Source organism: Typopeltis vanoorti, chromosome 26, assembly GCF_054136105.1.
Source record: "Typopeltis vanoorti isolate ZY-2024b chromosome 26, IOZ_Tvanoo_1.0, whole genome shotgun sequence".
Taxonomy (NCBI): Eukaryota; Metazoa; Arthropoda; class Arachnida; order Uropygi; family Thelyphonidae; genus Typopeltis; species Typopeltis vanoorti.
In genome coordinates this window covers 23,479,997-23,496,228 of record NC_143574.1, presented here as the reverse complement: position 1 = coordinate 23,496,228, position 16,232 = coordinate 23,479,997, and the positions used below count along the sequence as shown (strand labels likewise).

General features: G+C 34.9%; 1 protein-coding gene across 3 annotated transcripts in view; it reads left to right on the top strand.

The window, feature by feature from the left end:
* Positions 1-16,232, top strand: part of LOC150092412 (organic cation transporter protein-like) — a 248,564-nt gene that overhangs the window by 21,543 nt on the left and 210,789 nt on the right. Inside the window, exon 1 of one of the 3 annotated variants that reach the window (XM_090415000.1) lies at positions 14,889-14,967. The exons of 1 other annotated variant lie outside the window; for it this stretch is intronic. The gene's annotated coding sequence lies outside the window, so the exon portion shown is untranslated. Of the gene's footprint in view, positions 1-14,888; positions 14,968-16,232 lie in introns of those variants that run through there. One more of the 3 variants, XM_090415001.1, reaches the window with a different exon arrangement.

Here is a 16,232-nt window from a genome sequence, read left to right as displayed (position 1 = left end):
ACTGAAGCAACTGTTATCAATATCTATTAATTAAAACAACGCACGTGTTTAATGTTATCCTCTGTTTTGTGTTACATAGGTTGCTTTTTTTGGCATGGAGCATTATCGTGTTGGAAGTATGAGGACCCGTGTCATAAAACTTTCACAATGCAGGACATGGACAAGCAGTTTTTTATATGAATCCTCCCACGAAGAATTCGAAACCTATGAAAAATTTTGTACCATTCATGTTGAAGATTAAGGAATCCCGCTCCAGACATGGAACAAAATGTTTCATATTGATCTATAGACTGGACAACGGATATTACATTGAACTTATCTAATGATAAGTTTAATGTAAGTTAACCGATCATCTCCACAGAGAAATTTTGTTCCTGAAAATTTTTTCATTAGTCAAAACCAACCAGCAGAGCACATGAAAATTAATACATATAAAATATTAGTCCCGTAGCGTTAGCTGCTTCATTTTAGTATTTGACATGTTTTAAAAAGCTTTCTGTGATTTTTGTGTAGAATATTTTCTTACCTTACTGATATTTATCTTCTATTTTATCCCCCAAATTTTCCATTATTTATTTAGCTACTTTTGTGTATAGCTTACCTTGAGTACATTTTTCTAGTATTCTTAACGACGTAAATTTACTAAAACGTCTTTGGGATTTTAATGTAATATAAATAGACTGTAAGTGTATTAAACATATTATAATATAGGTCGTTTAAGTTGCACTGAATCTTTTTCGTCTGTACAGTCAAGATAAATTGAAGCTTCCGTATTAAAACCGAAATAATGACTAATATTTTTAATAATAGACGTATAATTAGTTGCGTGACACACCGCTCCTTGTTCTCCTTGATCCTTGACAGTTGCCCTCCAATGATTTCCCTTTGACAAGCCCAGTTAGATGAAACCTCTGTGAGGAAGTTGCAAAATCTTCCGCATTTAGCTAAATACAATATAATTCTCTGTAAACTGGAATCGAAACAAATTACCCTTAAGACATCGAACAATTGGAGTCGTCTCTGAAGAGCACATTTTCTAAGAATTTTCTTACGCTGAGGAAAAACTTTTTTTTTAAACTCCAAACTGGAAACTTTTGTGTAACTGATGATAATCGTCATTATTTCAATGACAAAAAAGTTTATACACCAGCATGCTACTTAACGAACAACAAAGGCGTTACTGTGAGTAGGCAAAATACGATACAAGATGCTTTAAACTCTTCGCCATTTTTTAGCAACTGGAAATGGCTATCGTACGATCAAGTTGCTTACGTTTAATTTTTTTTCTCAATGAAGATAAGTTCTAATAAAAACAATTTTTTATTACAAAGAATTAGAAATCAGCCTGAATGAAACAAGAAACGGAAAATCACCTGGAGAAGATAAGCTAGGTTCAGAACTATATAAATATGCAGGAACTAGATTCAAAGAAAGACTCTTATTATTTTAAATAAAATTTATTCAACTGGTATCCCCCCAATAGAATGAAAAAAGTAATTGTGATTCCTATCTTTAAGAAAGGTAATAGAGATGACCCTAAAAACTACAGAGGTATCAGTATACTAAATTCCTGTTACAAAATATATAGCAGAATCTTAAATAACAAACTAATGAAATATTCCGAAAACTTTATTTTAGAAGTATAGAATGGATTTAGAAAAGGACGATCATGTATAGACGCGGCCTTTTGCCTAAAATTAATAATAGAGAAAAGAAGAGAATATAATTTAGGAACACATATTGCATTTATTGACTTTGAAAAAGCATTTGACAAAGTTAAAAGAAACGTTTTATTTAGCATATTAAAAGAAAGACAAATACCAAATAATATCCTAAAAGCTATCACAAGTATATATGAAAATAATCAAATACAAATAAAATTAAATCACGAGCTATCATATACGAGAGAGTAAAACAAAGGGGTCTGACAGGGATATCCCCCTCAGCAACTCTTTTTAATATTTACCTAAATGAAATAATAATAAAATGGAATAAAAATTTCCATCAAGGAATTAAACTTTCTCCTGCAGTGAACTTAAACACTCAACTTTTTTGCTGACGACCAAATAATAATTACAAATTCTGAAGATAACTTACAGAAAGCTATTTTAGATCTAAATGAGATAGCCAAAGATTATGATATGATAATATCAACAGAAAAATCAAAAACTATGGGCTTTAAAGGACAAGATCCAGTAAGAACTAAAATAGTAATAGATAACAAGATCTTAGAACAGGTGAATTCATTTAACTACCTAGGATGTACGATCACATATAAAAATGAAAAAGATATAAACGTAAAAATTGCAAAATATTTAAAAAAAACAGGTGTAATTAACTCTATATTTAAACCAAAACTAGTTCAAAAGCAAACACCCGACTAAAAGTATACAATACATTAGCCCTACCAGTCTTAATGTATGGAAGCGAAATCTGGACAATAAAACAAAAAGACAAACAAAGATTAATAACAGCAGAAATGAGGCTTATGAGAAAAAAACTGCAAAGTATACCCTATTTGATCACAAAAGAAACGAAGAAATTACGAAAGAATTAAACCAAGAACAGTAATAGAAAAAAATTAAAAAATATAAACATAAATGGATGGAACACGTTCAAAGAATGAAAACAGAAAGATTACCAAAACAAGCCTTAAAGTAAAAGCCATTAAGAAAAAGAAAACCAGGACGTCCTCTTAAACGATTCAACGATGGAACAGGCCATGCTAGGCCTAAATCCTTGATATGCATGATGATGATGAAAAACAATTTTTTTTTTTATCCCGAAAAACAATAAACCGGCCAGATCATACACAATTTACAAACATAATGCGATAAGCCAAGTTATACGTTTCACTGTTTTGGACATTCCCTCAAAAAGTGAAGTCCGATTCTGATTATTATTACGTGACACCTCCAAGGAGTCCAACGACTCATTGCAGGAGGGCACCTACTCTACAACGCTCCGTCTTCAGCACTCAATCCATCAACAGCGAACCGCTGCCATCTACACCAACGCCATCTACTGGCCACCATCACCACCACTAGTATTTTCATTCCATTTCTAACCCGAAAACAACACGCTGCTAAAATGCACTGGGAGCATCACAGTTTCTCTAGATAAAGCAGATACCTTGCTTTGTACAACAGACAAAACAAAGTTTTGTACTATGATCTCAGTTTTGTACATTTTTGATATTTCTATATCCTAAATTTGTGAGCACAGGTAATCATTTTAAGGAGTTGGAAATTTGAAAATCGGAAATTTGCTAAATATCATTGTTCTGTGCACACAAGTTGAGCTTCCCAACTAGATCAAGGGAGATCGTGTAGTACTAAATTTTTTTAGTGGTGCTTAATTTTTCCTTTTTATAAATATTACCTAAAATTCAACTAATTTTACAAACACCTTTAAAAAAAATAATAAAATAAAATGGTTTCTCCGGATCAAAAATCTACCAGAAATTATTTGAAATGAGTACTGTCTCAAAATCGGTTGAGTGGACTTCTGATCAGGACGGAGTTTAATGTTTTTATTATCATTAAAAGAAAGAAACTTACTGCATTACTTTTTTATCGGAACATCGTTTAAATTAATGGCGGTATTGAGACCACTAATCTAGTAAGGGAAAAAGTATATTTATTAACCAATCAAGGCAAAAAAAAAAAGCTTTTTTTTTTTTTTTTTTTTTTACTAATAAATCAGTAATCAGAGACTGCTAGATTCAAGCTTGGCACAGAATGTGCTTTTTTTATATAATGGCACGTCAACGATTTACTGGTGTTATCTTTTTATACGCTTATAAATTATTCAACTTTTTTTTATTGTTACAATACGTACAAGCTGAATTTCGTTTTACACAAGAGAGCAGCTATGAAGACGTGCATATGATTGGTGCGGTATTAACAAAAGATCGCGCGACCCATAGACAAAGGCAACCTACAATTGTTCAGTTGAAATGCTAATTCTCTTGCTAATTCTCAACCGAATTCTATAATATCTGAAACTGTCATAACATTCACTATATATTTCTTAGTTTTAACACATTCACGACGGAACCTCTCAACTCACACAAAGTTTCAACTCTTGGTTGAATTTTATGGCTGCTTGTTTGGGTTTGAACTGGCAGGCGAACTCACGCACTCATTATATGACATGCTTCAATTCTTGGTAGTCTTTTATTTGAAGTTAGCCTTTGTGATCTGTCATAACCACATCGAGAATTTCAAATGCAATGAAACAAACACTTATTTCATGTTATTGGAAAATTGGACAAGAGTTTTTAGTTAGATACTGTGCAGCATCTAGATTTCGATGCAGCATATGGTTTTGCTTGAGTCTATACAGCATAGTTTCTGTGAGAGGAGACATGTGATTCATTAGTTAGCGCCATTTTTATTCCAGCTGTCTCTAATGGCACTATTTGTTGAGAAATATATTACACAGACTGCAAAAGCCTTTGTACCTTATTCAGGGATACAATAAAACTACTTGTTTTCCTTGCATCTGCAGTATAATGGCTGTTGGAGAGGGCGTGTTGGTACCCCGAGGAGCAAGTTACTATCGCCTCGATATGAAAATGTTTAAACATTTTTCGTGTGCGAGGTATATGCAAAAATTTTTAATGTCTTTTTTCATAAAGTAAAATCAGGGTATTGTATGGTAGATTTTGCATTTGCATTGAATAGTTTAGAGTTCTGTCTGCTTTTAAAATAACCCACAATGAAATTAAATTGAAATATGGACTAGTGAATTTTAATATGAATCCCAAATAACATTTTAATATCTCGTATATCTAGAAATTCTGCTTTGAAATTCCTTTTCACATAGCGCATGCAATCACATGCAAGCCTGCACGTAAGGCCGTGTATATTTGTACACGTAATGTATGCTGTCATGCGTGCATGCATGTGTGTTTGCTTCTGTTTACTTCCACTTGCTTGAATAAATATTTTAAAATTGTCACGCAGTATATTCTTTTTCCCTTTTAATTATTTTTTTATTAATGAATGTTGATGCTTTGCACAGGAAATACTTGACTAGCGAACTAAGCTTAGAGCTATTAGAATCATCAGCAGGGAATATATCTGACCTGTCTTATCTAAACGAGGTCTGAGATATTAATAACCTGCATGCGTTATAGATTATTTCCATAGGGAACACTTTATAATAGATGTGCTAACACAGGACTTTATACTAAATATTGGAATTCATTTGGTGCAGTTTGCTTTTCGATCAGTTAAGTGTTCGTCTGCGAATAAAGAACGTAAATATTGGAATTCATTTGGTGCAGTTTGTTTTTTGATCAGTTAAGTGTTCGTCTGCGAATAAAGAACGTAAATATTTTTTTTCACGCGGTGTGTCTTATTCTCCTTGTGTCATAACTGTGCACATGTTTATTAGAGAACTGTTTTTAAAAAAAAACTAAACAAGTACTAAAAATAACCTTACCACTTTATAAACTACAATGTTCATAAAAAAAAAAAAAGATAATTTTACTACGTGTAATAATAAACAACTCATCTCCCACAAGACGTATTGATTACCCTATTATCGGAATGGATTCTCCTTTTAATGCGCAGAAGCGTCGAAATGTCTCGTATCTGTGGCGTACATTAGCGAAACTTGAGTTATTATTATACTTGTTTAGTTTTTTAAAAAACCGTTCTCTAATAAATATGTGGTCCAAAAACCGGAATATTATTACAATATCATTCTTAAATATAAAGTTGTAATCACTGACAATTAATTTTTTTTCCCTAATTGAAATATGTTAAAAATTACGCAAATATTCGTAGTTTTTATTTCGAAGTATTTATGTGTGTGTGTCACCCATCAGGATTGTTATATTTCTTTTAGACCACTCGTTCTCCCACCTTACATTCCATATCCACTTTATATCAACAGTATCGTGCATTTCGCATCCATGTTTTAGCCAACAGACACACAAGTCGTGACCGACAGGGAAGAAGCATCACTTTTATGGAATCCACATATAATGAGTAATAACTACACGTACTTTCCTGTCATAAAACATAAAATAACGTTAGGACACTTAGTGTCCCCCCCCCTCATATGAAAGAAAGCTTCAGATATAGCTTGCGCAATGAGTCCTTGAATTTAGCTACTGTAGTATACGTGTAAAGACAACTCCAATAATGGCATATCGTGCAAGTTCAACATTTATCATGGTTGACTTCACAAAGGCCCTCGAACTTGTATCGGACCATTTATTTCCAATGACTAGTTAGTGGACTCTGTCTGTTGAAGAAAACAATCGAACCACTTCCTTCATGTCAACAAAGTAATTTATCTTCGAGCGGAAGTCATACTTTTTGATCAGGGATTCGATTGTGATCGACAGTAAATGTTTATCGCTATAGTGGATATGCGAGCGAGTAAGAAAGTACTAGGTAACCCTCGTATAACGCGGATCTTAGGTTCCATAAAAATGTCGCGTTATGCGAGACGCAGATCACATAGAAAAAGTAGGGTTAGGTTCCGAAATCGTGTTTTTTTATTATATAAACAACTATGACATATCCAACAAAAAAATATTTTTATTTAATTTAGGTAATTCATGTAAGTTAAGAAAACATAAACGATGAAACAAATACGTAGTATAAATTTATAAAAATTACAAATTTTAGGTAAACTTCATTGCACTAATGCATAAATGTTTTAGGCAAAATAAAATAAAGTGCATATTTTAATTGTCATAACTCTCTTCAAAACTTTTCGTAGATGGTCTTTATTTACGCGTGGCCGGACGTCATCAGTTGAAATCTCGTGGACATCATTAGTATTATTCTCATTGCATACTTCGGTTGGTTTAGTTATCAAGAAGTCAGTAATAAGACCTTGTTTACCACTATGTTGCACTAATATGGTTTTATATTTGAATGGAATCCTACAAAAGAATGTCATTGTTTAAAACGTAAATATATTTCATAAAACCAATTATTAGTAGTTAACTTAGCCGTAGTAAACGTTTACTGAAAGTTTTGTGAGCATGCGCACTCAACACTTTCTGATCCGTAGATATCATGATAGCGTCAGTTCACGAAAAGCTCAACTTTTATGGTGCACAAACTGAGTCAGTGATTCATGTGCAGCAATAAATATATTGCGTGGCAGATAACATGAATTTAAAGACACCGCAAAACTTACGCCTGAGAACTTTTCAAGAAACCTATATTGTACGCTCACACTCCATAGAACCGACCTTGGCAATGTGCCAAGAATAGTCGATTCATGCTGAAGGGGAGAAAGAAATATATGATGTACGAATGGTCACCAATACGCGAAATCAGGTGCTTTACGTAAAATTTCCAACTGTTGTACAAGCAAAATACGATATACGTGTAGCTAACACGTATTTCTGATTTCACATCCTTTGATTTTTTTTTTTTTGTGGGTTAAGTAAAATATAAAGTGTACGCCTAAAAGCAACTTCATCATGATAGTTAAAAAAACAAAATGAGAAACGCTATATCTTAATTTGTTCATTAAAGTTACGTATTTAAAATGCATTATTTTGATTATCTTCACTTGAAATAAAGCCAAACGACAAATAATCTCCATTGCACTGATGGACAATGGTTTTAGATGTACTAACGTCACTTACTACTCCGCTGTCATCTAGTTTTCTCCGTTTTTTAATTAGAAACTTGTCCGTGTTGAATGGATCCTTATAAAAAAAAATCAACCAAAGTCGAAAAAAAATGAATTCAAGTTAAAATTAGAGTTAAAAGAAAATACGGGTATCACTTGAAATTATTGGTCTCGTAGCATTTTAAAAGTGCAGCATTCATAGTTTTGATTTAAATTCAACACCTTTGAAACACAACGAAACAGATCCTACCTTGATTACCTTGATGGACCTGTAATTTGAGTCAAGATTTCTGACTCAACTTACAGGTTGTGTCTTCCCACCTTAAGGCTGATCTTCCAGGTTTCCTTATGGTATCTCTCGGATACCAGTTTGTTACTCTGACTGTCCATCTGTTGTCTCTCATTCTGGCGAGATGTTCTGCCCATCTTCTTTTGCTGTTGTAGATTGCTTTTATTACTATTATAATACAGCTATATCGCCTGCTTCAGTTTAGGAGTACCCCTGTTTAAATGTCATTGGCTATTTACTCATGGGTTCTTAGGGCATTATGAGTGTAGATGTACTAAAAAGTATATGTAGCTTAAGGAATATAAATTGCACATACCTTTTTCTGGGTGTTGTGGCTTTTCCTCTGTCTGCGATGTCGAGAACTGCAAAGTGTGTGTGTGTGTGGGGGTAGGCAGTTTGGTAGAATAAGTTAGAAAAACCCGGGTTTTTTTTCGTAATATGTAGAAACATATACTTTTATATAGGGTGGGGAAAAAGTGAAAGGGTTAATTTTTTAAAATAGGGAGGGGGAAGGGGAAAGGTGGTTGACGGGGTGTGGACCGTTTCGACTATTCGTGGTCATCATCGGAACATATTGGGAAAGTCCTTTTATTACATTTTTGAGTCCAGACTTCTTCCTGATTTCAGTGTTTCTTACGTGGTCTACTTCATTTACATTGCATATTCTTCTTTCTATTGCACATTGAGTTATTAAGCTTTGTTCTTCTTTTAAAGTTCTGTTCCATGTTTCACTGCCATAAGTTAATGCTGGTAAGATGTGACTATTGAAAAAATGGGATCTTATTTCTATATCTATGTTTTGGTTGCGGATTGTTGAAGGCTATCCAATCAGTTCTTTTTCTTCTTGCTATTTCATTTGATATGTCATTATTCATTTTTATGGACTGGCCAAGGTAGATGTAATCTTCAACTTTTTCAATGGTGTCAGATTCTAGAGTGATTCCATAATCTTTACAATATTTGTTTTTCATCCATCTTGTTTTGTCCGGGTGGATTTCCAATCTAAATTTTTGGCAGTTTTGGCTTATGTTATTCAGAGTTTGGGCGAGTGAGATATTAATACCACATCATCGGCGAATAATAAGATAATTAACATTTCACCATCAATGTTTATTCCACCTTTCATGTCAGTTTTTCGAATGGTGCTGTCCAGAGAAACAGATCTTGCAGAATTGAAACCGATTCAGCTGTGTCGGCAAGAAAATTGCTCAAAGATTTCAATTGTTTACTGATTAAACCTATCGTGTCTATATACGGCTCCGATGGTGCAGTATAAGCACAGCATAGTTACTGATGGAACTCGTAAACACATCCAGCGATGCATATCTTTAATAACAGGTATAATAATTCTATATTACACCAATATAATCATAAATTTCGTTCGATGCAATATAAACACTATGACCTCTCATATACACCCTCTGTCCAAAAAGAAACCGAACTTTTCGAAAATAGAAGAAACTAGTGGCGCCACCTGTTCTATCTCTTTGTTGCCGAAAGCGGCAACCTTCATTAGTGTTGTGTTAACTGTTTATGATATTTGTTTCATTAGCAGACGAGTTATAGTGCCAAGAGGGACAGTGTGTTTTCACGAACGGTCGGAAAATGAGTTTCAAACAGAGAGGTGCGATTGACTTTTGTGTTAAACTTTACCGAAACGCATCAAATGCTTCAAATAGCATACGGTGGTGGATGCTTATCCCCTACGTAAGTTTACGAGTGGTTTAAGCGATTTCAAAGTGGTTGTGAGGCGCTTGAGGACGACGAAAAGACGGGTCGTCCAAAAACTGGACTGAGCGAAGTTAACATCCAAAAAGTGCGTGATTTCTTCAAAGAAAACCCGAAATCGTCCGTGAGATTGATTGAAGACGAATTGGGGATTCCAAAATCAACTGTGCACAACATTTTGACCGAGACTTTGTACCTGCGTAAATTGAATTCGCGATTTGTTCCCCACAAGTTGACCGACCACCAAAAATGTATCGAATTGAACACTGCAAGGACCTCGTTAAAACCGCTCGTAAGGACTCAGACTTCCTTGGAAACTCAAAAAAACACCAGTAACGATCGTTACTGGTGACGAAACGTGGTGTTTTGAGTATGAGCCCGAAACAAAGCGCCAGAGTGCTGAGTGGAGACCACCAGAAGAGGGGCATCCGAAAAAAAGTCGCTTGGAGAAGTCAAAAGTAAAGAAATGCTGATTTGTTTCTACGATTCCAAGGGCATTAACCACAAAGAATTCGTTCCGCCTAGTCAAATGGTCAATGGTGAATTTTATGTCGAAGTTTGAAGCGATTGATAGCGAGAATTCGTCACGTACGGAATGAATATCGTGACGATCGACCCTTCGTCAAAACACCCTGTCGTTCTTGGCACTATAACTCGGCTTGCAATGAAAGAAATGTCATAAACAGTTCACACAACACTAATGAAGGTTGCCGCTTTCGACAACAAAAAGATACAACAGGTGGCGCCACTAGTTTCTTCTATTTTGGAAAAGTTCAGTTTCTTTTTGGACAGAGGGTGTACTTTGTAGCTAAAATGCGCAAAAAAACTTCTTTTCGTCAATTTTTATTCCTTTATATCAAAATGTTGCGGCACACCGGTTGAAAATTGCTGCTCTCTAGACAGATGTGATGCAAGTTTCCTTTCTTTTGTTAGTTAACCAGTCTCGTACGGAGTCGGTCCGATTTTTCATCCCGCAAAACAGGAAGACTGAATAACATACACAATTAGCACACATATTACATTAGCCTCATAACTTTAGTTGCTTCTGACATAATTCCAAAATAACAATAATAAAATATGTTTCTAGCAAAAACAGACTTTACTTACGTGCTAGTAGAGAAGCCGGGCCGTCCAAAAACTCGACTTAGCGAAGTTAACATTTCGTTAAACTATTCACCAAGTTTAAACGTGGTGAACAGTTTATCGGTTTTTCATTTCAGTTTAATGTTGCATAATTCGAAGCATAGCTTTAATGCACTATTTTTATCTGTCTTCCTTCACGTACCTTACCAAAGATGTTGAACTCCCTCTCTCGATATGTAATAGTGTCACTTGTTTCGGTACACTTGTTCGATCAAAAATTATGTGCAGCGCTAGTAGTTTCCACTTTCAATAGTCCATAATAATCTTATAGTATTTACTTATATATGCAGGGTGTCCCAAAATTCACGCAAGATTTAAATTTACCGCCATTTGTGCGGTAAAGTGTTGCCAATGAGAAAAAAAAAAGACAGCGTGACAGCTGACAGTTCAGGGTTATTAAAAATGGAGCGCTACACGAAAGAACAATGCATTTTCATTGTTGAGCAATATTTTAAAAATAATGAAGGTTTGGCAGCTACAGTTCGCAATTTTCGTGCAAAATATGGTCGGAATAGTGATTTAAGTTCATCAACTGTGAAAAGATTAATTAAAAAATTCAAGGAAACTGGATCAATTAGTGATCTTATACACTCTGGCCGTCCTTCAGCAAGTCGTTCAACAGAAAACATCGAAGCAGTTCGTGAGAGTGTTGCTGAGAGTCCAGGAACATCAATTCGGCACCGTGGTCTTCAATTGGGCATTTCGAGAAGCTCTCTACAGCGTATTCTCACGAAAGATTTGCATATTTATGCTTACAAAGTTCAATTGACTCAAGAACTGAAGCCTACTGACCAAACACAGCGAAGAGAGCTCGTTGAATGGATTATGGAACAACAACAACAAGTGGATGCTTATTTTTCGAACAAAATCATCTTCAGCGATGAGGCTCATTTTCATCTTGATGGCTTCGTTAATCGACAAAATTGTCGCATTTGGGGTTCAGAAAATCCACGAGTGATTGTTGAGAAACAAATGCATCTACAACGTGTCACTGTTTGGTGCGGATTTTGGGCTGGAGGCATCATAGGTCTATTTTTCTTCGAAAATGCAGCTGGTAAGGCAATAACAGTTAATGGTGCTCGCTATCGCGACATGATAATCCAGTTTTTTGTGCCTAAATTGCAAGATATGGATGTGGACGACATGTGGTTTCAACAAGCTGCCACATGCTACCATACAGCCCGAGAAACAATTCAATTACTGCATGAGTCATTTCCTGGTCGTGTAATTTCCCGTTTTGGTGATCAGAATTGGCCGCCCAGATCATGTGACTTAACGCCGTTGGACTTTTTTCTTTGGGGTTTTTTGAAGTCTAAGGTTTATGCCAACAAGCCCACGACCACCCATGCCTTGAAGGAGGAAATTGAGCGCTGTATCAACGAAATTCAGCCACATTTATGCAAAACGGTCATGGAAAATTTCGACAAAAGAGTGCGTATGTGCCAGCAAAGCCATGGAGGCCATTTACCCAATATGCTATTCCATGCATAACCCTATACTGTATACTTTATGAATCAATAAAAAATTACAATTTTTAATTAAAAACCTGTGTTTTCTATCAAAATTACTTCTTGCGTGAATTTTGGGACACCCTGTATATGACTGCGATCCACGAAAGGCTGTTACACTACGAGAACTGGATATCATCAGGTAAAACGTAGTTTTACCTGATGATATCCAGTTCAGTTGAGTTGTAGAGTATTACAAATGATACAAATCATTAGAATACTTTTTTTTTATGTGGAATGGTTGCCGTATGTACTTGTGATGATTTTTGCACTTTTCATGATTTGACTTCATAGACAAAACTCCTACGGAGCCAAAAAACGTCGTTATCATTTTAACCAGGATCGTTGTTAGTGTGTACGTTGCCCTAAAGTTAAGCAAATATGCCAAATAAATAATAAAAAAAACCAGCATTTTCTTTATGGTTTAGATACAATTTTGCCTCCCTCGGAATTGCCTTAGTTGCTTCATGGATTACAACAGCCCTGATTTTATCACACACCAGTCACCTGACTTAATTGTATCGAACTTCTACATACGTGTTTGAGAGAACTGAAAATTCCCTTTTTCTGATTGTAAACTATTTATTTTCAGTCTGTCCTTAGTAATACGAGAATAAGACATGAGTCATAACACCTTGAAAAGTTCTACTCCAAAAGTAGACGAACATTGGTAAAAACCACTGCTGCAATGACTCGACAAACCCAAAATGAGACATGATTGAGATACATTTACAGATTTGTTGTTTTGTTGCCGACCTTTTTTAACGAATGTGCAGACTTATTTATAACTTTATTTATCAAACGGTTTTCTGATATTATTCTTTAATTCTTATTGTGATGTGTCCTACTGTGAAGATTAAAATAAAACTGATTCACACACCTCATCGACGTTATTCTTGAACATCATCAGATGAATGAAGTTATATTTTTCCAAAGCACGGTATAATTTTTTTGTTGTTTTTAGCTTTAAAAAAATCCTTTACTAATAGCTTTTATCTTAAAATAAATGTCCACTTAAACAAAAGAGATTGTCATGAGTATGATTCGGTGTTATGTTCATCGAACTTTCGCTTGGTATCAAAATGTGGCAGGCTATTCTTTCATATGTCTGCTTGAGATCATTTTGTTCCTATTTCCAAATGAGGATTCAAGTTGGGATTGATGGTAATGAACTTAAGGCAACCAAGCTCATGAAATAAGCGTAGTCAGTTATTTGTGTTTACCTCCTTGTCCAATTGTTTTTCTGAGCAAATGTCAGAAAAACAAAAAGTCGGCAAATGATATCGACAGAAGGCACATGCATAGGCACTGCGAAACTGCAGCCCCCCATTTTTTTAAATATATAAATATATTCATTGATTTATTTATATTTGCTTGTAATATTTAATTTTATCATCAACAATCCTATACAGTTCTCTTATTTTGTAAATAATAATAATAATAATAATAATCCATCTTGTAGCACTCAGGAGGGCGCTAGAGCACTGTGTTTACCACAGTGTCATATTGCTACGCGCGCAAGCATATGCACGTCATAGTTGAGATGCGAGCTATTAGTGTTATGCGGCACTGTCCGTCGTGCATGTCCACTGTTGTTTATAGGCAGTTTGCGCCAGTAGTAAAGTGTTCATATTGCTTATCGTGTTTACTCCGTATCTTTAATAAATATTTGGACATTACAATTAAAGACGTAACATTTGTTATAGTAATTTTAAGTAATTTTGAATTATACTAAACTGTAGAATTTTATCGATAATAAACAATATTTTTTCATGTTTAATTTTTGTTTTAATTTTTACCATAATTTTGATATTTTATCCAAACACGTATACACTGAACTTACAGTGTGTATGTATATTTCGAAAGTTGCAGCGCCCCCACGATTTCAAGCCTCGAACCGCCACTGCTGTAGGGTATAATATAAGCTCGGAAAAATGATCGGAAACAGTTAAAACAAAGTTGACGTGATAATCTTAAAGAAATTACTAATTTTGTTTAATGTATTAGCAGATATCTGATCTATGAGTAGCTCCGCAGAAAGCCAGTTATCAGTGTATCCGATTTTGTCCCTTTACATAGTAGTCAGTAGAATCTGTATTTTTTTAAAAAAAAAAATATTAATAAAACGTTTATTTAGACACCTCACAGAGACTGTGTCTTTTAAGGTAGTACAGTATGAAATCATCCTGTACTAAAATCGTATAAGCGCTAAAAAAAATCTTTCATTTACATGTAATATTATTCACTTTTAATACTTGTGGGTCATCATCCCTAAGACAACTTGAACGAGACAACAGCGACAGCGGTATAATTTATTATGTCTAATATAGTCGCTTGTTTTATTACTTTCTTCCGTTCGCGTTTAGAATATCGTTTGCTTATAAGGTCACGCTTGTTTGGTAGGTGTCCGTTAAGGATTGGCTGTCTTGAAGCACACTAAGAACGAATTTGTTAATTACGCAGGCAGCTCCGTGCATTTATGTTTGAGCGAAATAAATACTATAATGCAAAAAATGTGCATTACGCAATCGAATGTTACAATGTAGGTCAACTAACGTTTTTAATGTTGTCGCCTTTCACTGTGTATTCATACGTATCCAGGATATGGTTCAAGCATAAGTAAAAGTAAACTATCGCTTGCGTTCTTTCGGATTTATTTTATGTGACAGTCGATCAAAGAAAGAGGTGAGTATTTTTTTTATTTTTATTTTTAAATATCACTTGAAATTTTATTAATTATGAAAAACCATATCACATAAATGCCTTCCATTTTCGGCTTCACAAAGATGGGCCCTCGTACGTAATGTTCCATGACTGCTGGCCCATCTTGTATATTAACAAGATGGGTCATATTTATAAAAGTAAATATGAATGACGTTTTTTTTTGTTTTTATTTCGATATTAATATTAATTAATTAATTAATTAGTATTATTTAACATTAATTAAATTACTAACAGACTTCGATGTAGTCAATAGACTACATCGAAGTGTACTGGAGGTGTAGGTCAGTCCAAGAAGAGAATGATTGTGTTTTGATATATGAATGTTATCGAAAATTAGAGTGATATGAGATCTTTCATGCTGAAACTTGTGCAAGATTGTATTTTAATAGCATAACAGTTCACAAGGTTATCCTCTCCCCGGTGAAATATAGCAACGAGATCAAAGTTTAGGACATTGGTTATACTTTATCTTGACGTTTCCAATAATTGGGCACTACATCTCACCATCTTCCTTTTGGTGTTAGAATCAACGGCTTGTCACGGCCAAGAAGCTTGGCTTCTTAGAAACCTTCTTACACGATAGAGGCGATTAGTCCTATCTGCTTTATCTGATATCTGACTAGTTTGCTTGCTTTGCTGGATGAAACCCTAGTTTCCAGGATGTAAAATCCCGGACAGTACTCCTGAATTGGTGGGGAAATTTGTGGAGAGGAAACCATATACCATGACACGTAGTGAGCGACTAGACTTGAGTCCAGAGATGGGTGATGAGTGGTAGAAGTTCAGCTGTGGATCGAACCAAATGAATACATTGTAATAAACTGAGAAGTCGTACCTATTCTATTTAAAGGTGCAACAGTAAAAAGATCTTCGTGGGCTGAAGGGTAGACAATACATAAGGCTTGCATCTGGTATTAACGCGTAAGGAATTTCCCGACCTAGAAGCGTATAATCCCTCCTCCACTCTGCCAGATCGTGTCTTTGAAGGCAGGGAGGGGTACAGGTATAGTGATATTCAGAGGATACTGCCAAGGCCAAGCATAGACAGGAGATCGGATACTCTTTGAGCTATAGACATGTTCAAGGCCTTTCACATCAACAACCGATTGTGCTCTGTAATTAAATTTACTTTATTTCTCTCGGGATTTTTGGCAGCCTGAACAACAACAATGCTTACTGTCCATCTCAACTATCTAAACCACACTTCACAATTCTTTCCTCAAAAC